Source organism: Neophocaena asiaeorientalis, unplaced genomic scaffold (genome assembly GCF_003031525.2).
Source record: "Neophocaena asiaeorientalis asiaeorientalis breed wild unplaced genomic scaffold, Neophocaena_asiaeorientalis_V1.1 scaffold449, whole genome shotgun sequence".
Classification (NCBI taxonomy): Eukaryota; Metazoa; Chordata; class Mammalia; order Artiodactyla; family Phocoenidae; genus Neophocaena; species Neophocaena asiaeorientalis.
In genome coordinates this window covers 2,124,847-2,136,144 of record NW_020175027.1, presented here as the reverse complement: position 1 = coordinate 2,136,144, position 11,298 = coordinate 2,124,847, and the positions used below count along the sequence as shown (strand labels likewise).

Here is an 11,298-nt window from a genome sequence, read left to right as displayed (position 1 = left end):
TCAAATTGAGGATGGGGAAAAAAAAAAAAAAAAAAAATATATATATATATATATATATCTCTCCAGTCTTAAAAACGTTCAAATCCTCTAACTCTACCTCTAGAATTCCATACTAAGGAAACTATCAGAGATTTTTTTCATAAAGTTATTAATCTGAACATTTTTTAGAAAAGAGAAAGCTATTTTTAAAACCTTCAAATGTCTAACATTTGGATTAAGTAAATTATGGCACATTCAAACAATGGATTTGTTACCTAACTATTCAAAATTTGACTTCCAAAAGCTGTTCAATGATGTGTCTTCATTTTATACTTGTCTGTATTTTTCTAGATTCTCAACAGTGAGACTATATTTCACCTATAATTAGAAAAAGAGACAAACCACTTTCTCAGAAAATATTTTTAAACAAAATAGACATGATTTATTTGTTTCAAAGGAAAAATATCATAGTATCCTTCATTTCATCTTTCCCCATAAAAAGACAGATAAGTTTAAACATTTTCTAGGTTAAAATCTGAGCGGCTAATACCATTTCCTTAGGACTATTCTCCACAATCTCTTAATCTTGAATGAGTGATAGATTTATAAACCTAATCTCTAAAGGAAGAAAACCCAGTGTGGAAATGATATGCTTCAAATCACACTCTTAGTGGCACTATTTGGCCTTTGATTCTTGGGTCTTGTGCACTAGGGCTTTTTATTTTTCTTTTCTTTTCTTTCAAAACAAAAACAAAAAAAAACAAAAAACCAACAAGCAAAAACCTTTATGTTGATTAAATCTGAGAACCATTGATGAAGAGGCTGAGATTATAGTTTGGGTCTAAGAGTAGTTCTACTCAAAGTGTGGTCTATGGACCAGTAGAATCAGCTTCTCCTGGGAATTTATTAGACTGGTAAATGCTTGGGCCCAGTGCCAGACTTACTGAATCAGAATTTCAGGGGTGAGCCAGGTGATTTTTCTGCAGCCTCAGGTTTAAGAAACACTTGTCTAGAGGAAATTAAGCAAAGAAGCTAACAGTATGCAAAGAGAAAGAGGTGCACAGCCCACCTACTGTTCAATGTATATTTTTTAAAGCATATACATTATTATATAATATTCTAAAAACAAACCTTTTTTTTCTTGTTATGAACTAGAAAGTATGGCTAGAAAAAATTTTCTTGGCTTTGGACTAAAAAAGGTTGACAGGGCTTAGGATTAAAGGGCAAAAGGAATCTGTAATTAATTCCTGGTTCCATGCAGCTCACTAAATTAAGGCTAAGGGTTTCACATAGGAATTTGGGAACTGTATGTATGCAGTAAATATTTTGGTTATATTTCTCTCAAGCCATGATTGCTTACTGGTGGGTGGTCATTTGAAGATGATGGGATCTCAAACCCAACCATTTCTTTCAACCTCTTTCCACTTTGGAGTCATGACTCAGTAGGCAAAATTCAGTAGTCATGCTTCCCTGGTGGTCCAGTGGGTAAGACTCCACTCTCCCAATGCAGGGGGTCTGCATTTGATCCCTGGTCGGGGAACTAGATCCCACGTGCATGCCACAACTAAGAGTTCACATGCCGCAACTAAGAAGTCCACATACTGCAACTAAGAAGTCCACATACTGCACCTAATAAGTCCGCATGCTGCAACTAAGAAGACTACATACTGCAACTAAGAAGTCCGCATGCCGCAACTAAGAAGTCCGCATGCCGCAACTAATAAGTCCACATACTGCAACTAAGAAGTCCACATGATGCAACTAAGAAGTCCTCATGCTGCAACTAAGAAGTCCACATACTGCAACTAATAAGTCCGCATGCTGCAACTAAGAGTCCACATGAGACCTGGTGCAGCCAAAATAAATTAATTTTAAAAAATTAATTAATTAAAAAAAAAGAGAAAATTCAGTAGTCATGTATCATCTTTGGTGACTGGCTTAAAGTGTGCTTTATGGAGCCCCCTCATTGACAATGAAAGGTAAGCGAAGGGGATGGAGAGGAAAGGAGGGAGAGACAGATGAAAAGGTTAGACTCTACTTCTTCGAACCCCTTGCCTTTAACCAAAACAGCTCAGCTTTTACCTTTTTGTGTCCACTTTCCTGTGGAATATACTTGAACAAAGAGCTCCCCTCAAAAAAAAAAAAGAGCTCCCCTCTAAAAAACATTTTGAAATTTTCTATTCTCTACTACATATTCTCACAATCCAGTAAAAAGCCATAACTGTCTTTTCCCCCCATGAGATCAATGCTCCTTGTTAACTATCTATCACCACAACCTGGCTGTCAAAAAGGACTCACAAATGCATAATAGGCAGGTGGTCCTGCTTCCAGGCCTCCCTTCTCCAACCACTATCATTAGGGATGAATAAACTAATAATGTTGCAAGTTGCTGTGTTGGATGTGAGGCAAAGCATATTATATAAATCAGCCTATAAACTGAAATAGACAGTACCCTACCTAAGAAGTTAACTATAGCTATAAGTATAAAGTAAAGAGAATAATATTTTCAAGAAGTAGAATAGCTCTGTAACACCAAGTAAGAGAAGTCCTTCAAAGTAGTCACCTTGGGAGACAATTCACTCCAGTAATGCTCCTATTTAAAACATTTCCAGAACCCATCTTTTGGAACTGCAAAAACCACCTAGCCAACTCACAAAACTGTGAGACATAATCAGTCATTGTTTTAAGCCACTAAGCTTTGGGGTATTTGTTATACAGTAATATATAAGCAAGACAGAAATCTTTAAATCACTATGATTTGGAGGATATTTAAAAGGAAATGATTAGGGACTTCCCTGGTGGCGCCGTGGTTGAGAATCCGCCTGCCAATACAGGGGACACGGGTTCAATCCTTGGTCCGGGAAGATCCCACATGCCGCAGAACAACGAAGCCCATGTGCCTCAACTACTGAGCCTGAGCTCTAGAGCCCGCAAGCTGCAACTACTGAGCCCGTGTGTTGCAACCACTGAAGCCCGCGCACCTAGAGCCCGTGCTCCGCAACAAGAGAAACCACTGCAATGAGAAGCCTGTGTACCGCAATGAAGAGCAGCCCCTGCTTACCGCAACTAGAGAAAGCCTGTGTGCAGCAACGAAGACCCAACACAACCAAAATAAAAAAAAAAATTAAAAAAAGATACTATCAAAAATAAAAAAAATAGGGGCTTCCCTGGTGGCGCAGTGGTTGAGAGTCCGCCTGCCGATGCAGGGGACACGGGTTCGTGCCCCGGTCCAGGAAGATCCCACATGCCGCGGAGCGGCTGGGCCCGTGAGCCATGGCCGCTGAGCCTGCGCGTCCGGAGCCTGTGCTCCGCAACGGGAGAGGCCACAACAGTGAGAGGCCCATGTACCGCAAAAAAAAAAAAATAATAAAAAAATAAAAGGAAATGATTAGCCTTACAGAAAAACTCTAGCTATCTACAACGTACAGGGAATAGGCTGGTCTGATAACAAAGTTTGGCTGTATCTTTAAATAAACAGAATACAACATCCTTCAGATAATAAGAAAATAACATTTTGTAAGAGAAACAACTCTTGAATGAATGGGATCAGCACTAGGTCCCCAACTCTCCCATCTTGAGTTTTTGCTTTTTTCCTTGGGGTCTTCTAAATTCTATCTATACTGACTTTAGGAATATGCTTATCTCCTTTTTTTTCCTTTACCTGAACATGGATAAAAAATAATTTTCCATTTTTCCCTAAGTACACTAAATATAAGGCTGCATTTTCTTTCTTAGAATAATTATACAAAAAAAGAAAGGAAGCACAAAAGTATAAAAACAGGTAAATGAGTTAAATATAGATTTTAGGATTCTAAGATAAACTTAAGTATAAACTTTGGATCCTAAAATAACTAAATCTAGCCAGAAGTTGGCTGGCCCTTTTTTTCCCTCTCCACCCAGTTATCAATTTGTTGTCCTTGACCACAGGACCACACAAGAAGCCAAAACCACAGAAGACATTTCAGAGCTGTCTCATTTCCTAAAGAAGATAAAAGACTAACTTATTAAACCAAGAATTCCAGAGAACAGAATTTTTCTTCTTTAAGTATCAAAATTAATTTTTTTTAAATTTTAGGTATTTTGATAAAACTCTTTTAAAATATACACTTTCACTTACACACTTTTTTTTTTTTTTTTGCGGTACGCGCGCCTCTCACTGCAGTGACCTCTCCCGTTGTGGAGCACAGGATCCGGAGGCGCAGGCTCCGGATGTGCAGGCTCAGTGGCCATGGCTCACAGGCCCAGCCTCTCCGCAGCATGTGGGATCCTCCCGGACCGGGGCACGAACCCACGTCCCCTACATCGGCAGGCAGACTCCCAACCACTGTGCCACCAGGGAAGCCCCCACACTTTTGTTTTAATCACAGTGTATAGGCCATAACTTAACTTTTTCTTGATGACTCACCGTTAACACTAATATACTATGCTAAAATATAGTTTTGTTCTCAGCATCTATTATGGACTTACATCCTTAAGCATCAAACCAAACCAATCATCAAATTCCTAAGACTGTGTGTTAAGAGTAAATATGGTTCACTTTTGCCACTTCTATTCAACATAGTATTGGAAGTCCTAGCCAGAGCAATTAGGCAAGAAAAAGAAATAAAAGGCATCTGCACTACTGTTGGCAGATGACATGATCTTATATGTAGAAAACCCTAAAGATCTACCCCCCCAACTGTTAGAATTAATAAATGAATACAGCAAAGTTTCAGGACACGAAGTCAACATATAAAACATATAAAATCAGTTGTGTCTCTAGACAATAATAATGAACAATCTGAAAAGGAAATTAAGAAAATAATTCCATTTACAACACATCAAAAAGAATAAAATATGTGGGAATAAACTTAACCACTGAAAACTATAAAATGTTACTGGAAGAAATTAAAGAAGATACAAATAAATGGAAAGATATCCTGTGTTCATGGATGGTAAGACTTAATATTGTTAAGATGTCAATACTTGCAATATTCGACAACATGGTTGGATATCATGCTAAGTGAAATAGGCTAATCACAGAATGACAAATACTGCCTGATTCCACTTGTCTGAGGAATATAAAATAGTTTAGTTCATGAATCAAAGAGTGGAATGATGGTTGACTGGGGAGAGGGAAATGAGGAGTTGTTGTTCAATGGGTATAAAGTTCAGTCAAGCAAGATGAATAAGCTCTAAAGATCTGCTGTAAAACAATGCACCTACAGTCAATAATATATTGTAAACTTAAAAATTTGTTAAGAGGGTAGTTCTTTCCACAACAACACAAAGGATGTCAACTGCCCAAAGCAATCCACAGATTTAATGCAATCCCTTTCAAAATCCTAATGATATTTTTTGCAGAAATAGAAAAATCTATCCTAAAATTTGTATGAAATTGCAAAGGATCCTGAATAGTCAAAAAAAATCTTGAAAAAGCAGAACACAGTTGTAGGACTCAAGCTTCCTTACTACACAGCTTACAGTCATCAAAAGAGTATGGCACTGCCTCATGCTGGTCAGAATGGCCATCATTAAAAAGCCTACAAATAACAAATGCTGGAGAGGGTGTGGAGAAAAGGGAACCCTCCTACACTGTTAATGGGAATGCAAGTTGGTGCGGCCACTGTGGAAAACGGTATGGAGGCTCCTCAGAAAACTAAAAATAGAATTACCATATGATCCAGCAATCCCACTACCAGGCATACATCTGGACAAAACTATAATTCAAAAAGATACATGCACCCCTATGTTCATAGCAGCACTACTCACAATAGCCAAGACATGGAAACAACCTAAATGTCCACCAACAGATGAATGGATAAATAAGATGTGGTATATATATACAATGGAATACTACTCAGCCATAAAAAAGAACGAAATAATGCCTTTTGCAGCAACATGGATACAACTAGAGATTATCATACTAAATGAAGTAAGTCAGAAAGAGAAAGACAAATACCATATGATATCACTTATATGTGGAATCTAAAATATGACACAAATGAAACTATCTATGAAACAGAAACAGAATCAGGGGCATAGAGCATAGACTGGTGGTTGCCAAGCGGGAGGGGGTGGGAGAGGGATGGACTGGGAGTTTGGGATTAGCAGATACAAAGTGGTATATACAGAATGGATAAACAACAAGGTCCTACTGTATAGCACAGGGAACTATATTCAATATCCTGTGATAAACCATAATGGAAAAGAATATCAAGAAGAATGTATATATATGTATAAATGAGTCACTTTGCTGTACAGCAGTAATTAACACAACTTTGTAATTCAACTATACTTCAATAAAAGATAAATTAAAAAAAAAAGAGTGTGGTACTGGCATAAAGACAGACACACAGACCAATGAAAGAGAACAGAGAGCCTAGAAATAAACCTGGCATATCTGGTCAAATGATACTCGACAAGAATGCCAACACTATTCAAAGGGGAAAGGACAGTCTTCAACAAATGGTGTTAGGAAAACTGGATATCCACACACAAAAGAATTAGATTGGGCTCTTATCTTACACATCATACAAAAATTAACTCAAAATGTATCAAAACCTAACCATAAAAGATAAACCTATTTAAAAAAACTTAGAAGAAAACACAGGGGAAAAGTTTCATGACACTGAATTCGGCAATGATTTCTTGGCTGTGACACCAAAAGCACAGGCAACAAAAGAAAAAAATAGGTAAACTGGATCTCATTAAAATTTAAAACCTTTTGTGCATCAAATGATACTATCAACAGAGTGAAAAGGCAACGCATGAAATGGGAGAATATATTTTCAAATCATAATATCTAATAAGGGACTTCTATCCTGAATATATAAAATACTCTTACAATTCAACAACAGAAAGACATATAACCCAATTAAAAAATGGGCAAAGGATTTCAATAGACTTTTCTCCAAAGATATAAAAACGGCCAATAAGTACATGAAAAGATACTAAACATCACTAGCCATTAGAGAAATGCAAATCAAAACCACAAGATACCATTTCACACCCATTAGGATGACTATTATTTAAAAAACAAAACAGAAAATAAGTGTTGGCAAGTTTATGGAAAAACTGGAATGCTTTACATTGTTGGTGGAAATGTAAAACGGTACAGCCACTGTGGAAAATGGTATGGCAGTTCCTCAAAAAATTAAACACAGAATTACCATATGATTCAGCAATTCCATTTCTGGGTATATATCCAAAGGAATTGAAAACAGGGACTCATATTTGTACACCAATGTTCATAGCAGTTTTATTCACAACAGCCAAAAGGTGGAAACAACCCAAGTGTCCATCGATGAATGTGGATAAAAATAATGTGATATATACATACAATGAATTTTATTCAGCCTTAAAAGGGAAGGAAATTCAGATGCAAGCTATCACATGGATGAACCTTGAAGACATTATGTTAAGTGAAAATAAACCTGTCACAAAGAGACAAATATTGTATGATTTGACTTATATGAAGTACCTAGAGCAGTCAAATTCATGGAGAAAGAAAGTAGAATGGTGGTTGCCAGGCGCTGGGGGAAGAGGAAATGAAGAGTTAACCGTTTAATGATTATGCAGTTTCAGTTTGAGAAGATGAACAAGTTCTGGAGATGGATGGTGGTGATGGCTGGGCAACAATGTGAATGTACTTAATGACACTGAACTATATATTTAAGAATGGTAAATTTTATATTATATATATTTACCACACCTTAAAAAAAATAGTAAACATGGTACAAGAGAAGTTCTACTGTGAGTTGTTAACTTTTCATTAGAACGCACTCCACACCCCACCCTCATCCCTTGAAGTTAATCCAGAGCAATGTTTATATCTGGCCACTCAAAATAATATGCTCATTTTGCAAGACAGACTCATTTGACAGGAATTACAATATCATATGTCAATGTTTGATGGGTGTTTTCTGGGTAACCTAAACACTGACCAATGGCACCATCTCTACAGAGCCTGCCCTTACCCTAACATGCAGTCAGTGAGCCATCTCAGTCAAGTGACATTTAATAGGGTGCTCAGTCATTGTGTATGAGCAACAGAAGAAAAGGATGAGTTATTGTCCTAAAGTTGCAGAGAGAAAAACAGAACACATAAGCCTTCCCATGAACTAGGGTTGCCAGATTTAGCAAATAAAAATACAGGACACCCTGCTGTTTATCTGAAATTCAAATTTAACTTGGCATCCTGTATTTTATCTGGCAACACTCTGAAGTATTGGAAGTGAAGAAAAAATAAATCAAACAATCCAGAGTGTTTTGGGGCTACTGAGGTCTTAACAGGGATCCTAGACAGGGAAAAGTAGAAAAGCCCATTAAAAACATATTGGTTAACAAAAAAAAATGTACTGGTTTCCAGATACCATGCCCCTGCTTAATTCAGCTCAGGAGCTCTTTCCTGCTTTCAGTATGTGTGATCCAAGACTTACTTTGTAAAGTTACAAAGATAAGTCAGAGAATGGTAGAAAAAAAAAGTAAAGAAGGATAAATCAAAGCTAGAAATGGGTGAGAACATACCCAGCTTCCAGTTAGGCAGGCCTTGCCTCAAAAAGGAACCTTAAAAAAAAAAAAAAAAAAAAAAAGGAACCTTAAACATTTAACAAAAAGGAACCTTAAACACTTAACATAAAAATCAGAGGAAATCAGATTTTGACCTGGCTCAAAGCAGAAAAGAAACAATGATGGTGAGTGTGCTATAGCCATACAGTAGGAGGGACACGGATAGCAGAACACCAGAGACAGTGGTGGGATCTCCCCACTCCCCTAAACCGTATCACTGCTTAATTTCCATGGAGCCTGCTAAGAAACTCCAGTCACTATTTTACCTACTAATACGCTGAGCCCCAGTGACAATAATGCCACTATTAGTCAGGCAACTACTTCTTAGCTCATAAACTCCCGCAGCTTGCCAGCCATTGTTTCATCACTCAGCAATATCATCCACTTCCCCACGGAACCGGGGCCAACACTGAGGTCGCCGAACCCTGTCTTAGCTTCAGGAAACTGAATCTGTTCAGGTCATCCTCTTAGGAATCAACAAAAACAGGTTTCAGGCTTTCTGTTCTTTGAGAATCCCATCTTTAAAAGGCCCGTGTTCTTGTTTATTACTGACACTGTTCACATAGCAGTAACCCCTGCCTGATTCTGGTCTACTGAGATATAAATGGCCCATATGGCCTGATCATCCTTCAGTAGTATTTAGGAATCTTTGATATTTCTCACACTAGGCCAGCCTGGAATGTCTACCCCTCCAGTGGAGGAAAGGGGAGGGGAGGTATCCAGGAGCTAAAAGGGTAAAATAACTGAGGTCATTCCTCCAACCTGTCCTGAAGCACTAGCTGACCAGCTACACTGAGTAAGGTTTAAAGACTGTGGCTAGCCTCCACAGTTCTTCTCTAGAGGGAGCAGTTAGTCGCTAGGGCAAGAGGAGGGGTGTCACCTGGGTAAAGCTCTTTCAAGATTATCTGGGCAGCCTCTGAGGCACACTGACCAATAAAAATTTCTGCAGCCTTGGCCCTGACTTTTTTTTTTTTTAAACAGAACATAAAGGGAAATCAGCTGATAAATAGAAGTTTCTATGTAAATGACATTAGATGCATGAATTGAGAGACTGAATATGTTCAGTTCTATGCTCCCAACGTAAGCACCACAAGTAATCCCCTAGATGCCCTTCCTTTTTTCCCACTTCATGTAACTAGTGACATTTTTCTCACTAAAGCACTCTGCCTCACAGCCTCTGCATTGGTCTCATTCATTCACCCACCCATTAAATATTTACTGAGTGCTACCATGTGCCAAGCACTGTGCTGGGCGCTGGAGATACAAATTAATAATGTACGGTCCTTGCCTCCAGGGCAGTCCCATGGCGTCCTCAGGGCCAGCCTGGTAATCCCAAGCCAGCCCTGGGCAACGGGAACACGGTGCCCTTTGCAACAGGTAAGAGCGGTAGCAGGGGACTGGCAAACTGCCAGGCCAAAGGTTTTCCCAAGGTAAAACGGGATGTGAGAGCGATCCCAGCCCGGCTCTGGCAGACACCAAGTTGGGAAGCAGGGGCCAAAGGGGCGGAGGGCGCAAAGGACCCGGTTGTGCGGAGGACCCCGCCGCAGTCGCCGGGCTGAGTGCTGAGCGGCCGCGCTACCCCAGAGCCGTCACTGGAGATGTGGGTACAACGATGACTACTGGGCGCGAGTCAGCTGAGGGGGTGTCTCCGAAGGGACACTTTGAGGAGACAGTTGGGGTGGATCTGGGGTGACGCCCAAAAGGATGGTTGGTCCTGGGTGTTTGAGGGTTCGGTGGATGGCAGAGCTGAAGGGTCAGGACAGGACTGAAGACGAGGTCGGTCCAGAGGGTCGAGGAAGACCGGAGGGTGAGGTTGCGGCGACGAGGGGGAAGGGCGGAAGGGAAGGGGCGCTAAGGGTTGGATAGGTGGGCAAACTGAGGGCTTTTCTCCTAAGGGATCATTTGGAACGCGAGGGCAGTGGGTCTCCGGGACTTCTTCCGATCCCGAAGAGACGTCCTACCTGGTTTCTCGCCTCAGTTTAGTCCTACGGCGTAGGCGGCGGCGTAGTCTCGCGCCCTGCAGGGGTCGTGTTGCAGCCTGGACCAGCAGGAGCCCCCCTTCTCTCAGACAGCTTGGTAACGTCCGGTCCCCCCTGCAGCTGTGGCGCCGATGGTCCGATCTGAATTGCCTTCATGCCGCCCCTCAGGACGGCCAGTGGTTCGGTCCGCTGTGGGCCAGCGAGTGCTCGCCCACCTCCCCGCTCCTGCGGCTATGCGCGCAGCGAGTCACGCGCAGTGCTTTCCCGCGAGGGGAGCGAGCGGCGAGGCTTCAGCCGTGGCCCCGCCTTCTGCGGCGGCGCCCCGCCCCTTCGGGGGTGGTGCCGGGCTAAGCGGGCTGGGGTGTACTGGAACCCGGAGAACCCTCGCCCGCAGCCTAATTGGCCTGTGGAAGGCAGGTACATTTGCGCACCCACCTTAGCCTAATGCCGCGATTCTCTGCCTGACACCGCAGTAGAACCTCTTGGGAAAAACAGAAAAACAAAACTAAAGCCTGACCTCAGCCGAGACCAGTTGAACTGGAAGCACGGGTAGGGTGGAGTAGGGGTGGGATGGTGTCCAGCCTTGATATTTTTAAAAGCACCCCATGCGTAGCCAGGGTTAAAAAGCCCGGTAAAACCTAGAACGGACAAAGACTGTCTCCTTTGGCTAAAAATTTAGTCAGGCTTTTCTGGGTCTGCCCTGGACTTAGGTTGACTTTGGGCTTTCCTCTTTGTCCTTGTAGAATCCAGTTTGAGCAAGGATCTCACTAAATCAGTTTATTGGAAGTTC

The 11,298-nt window shown here is 41.0% G+C and overlaps 1 protein-coding gene across 1 annotated transcript in view; it reads right to left on the bottom strand.

Annotated features, from left to right (window-relative positions):
* Positions 1-10,763, bottom strand: part of RUSC2 (RUN and SH3 domain containing 2) — a 60,093-nt gene extending 49,330 nt beyond the window's left edge. The window contains exon 1 of the mRNA XM_024763038.1: positions 10,491-10,763. The gene's annotated coding sequence lies outside the window, so the exon portion shown is untranslated. The remainder of the gene's footprint in view (positions 1-10,490) is intronic.
* Between the last annotated feature and the right edge of the window lie 535 nt (positions 10,764-11,298).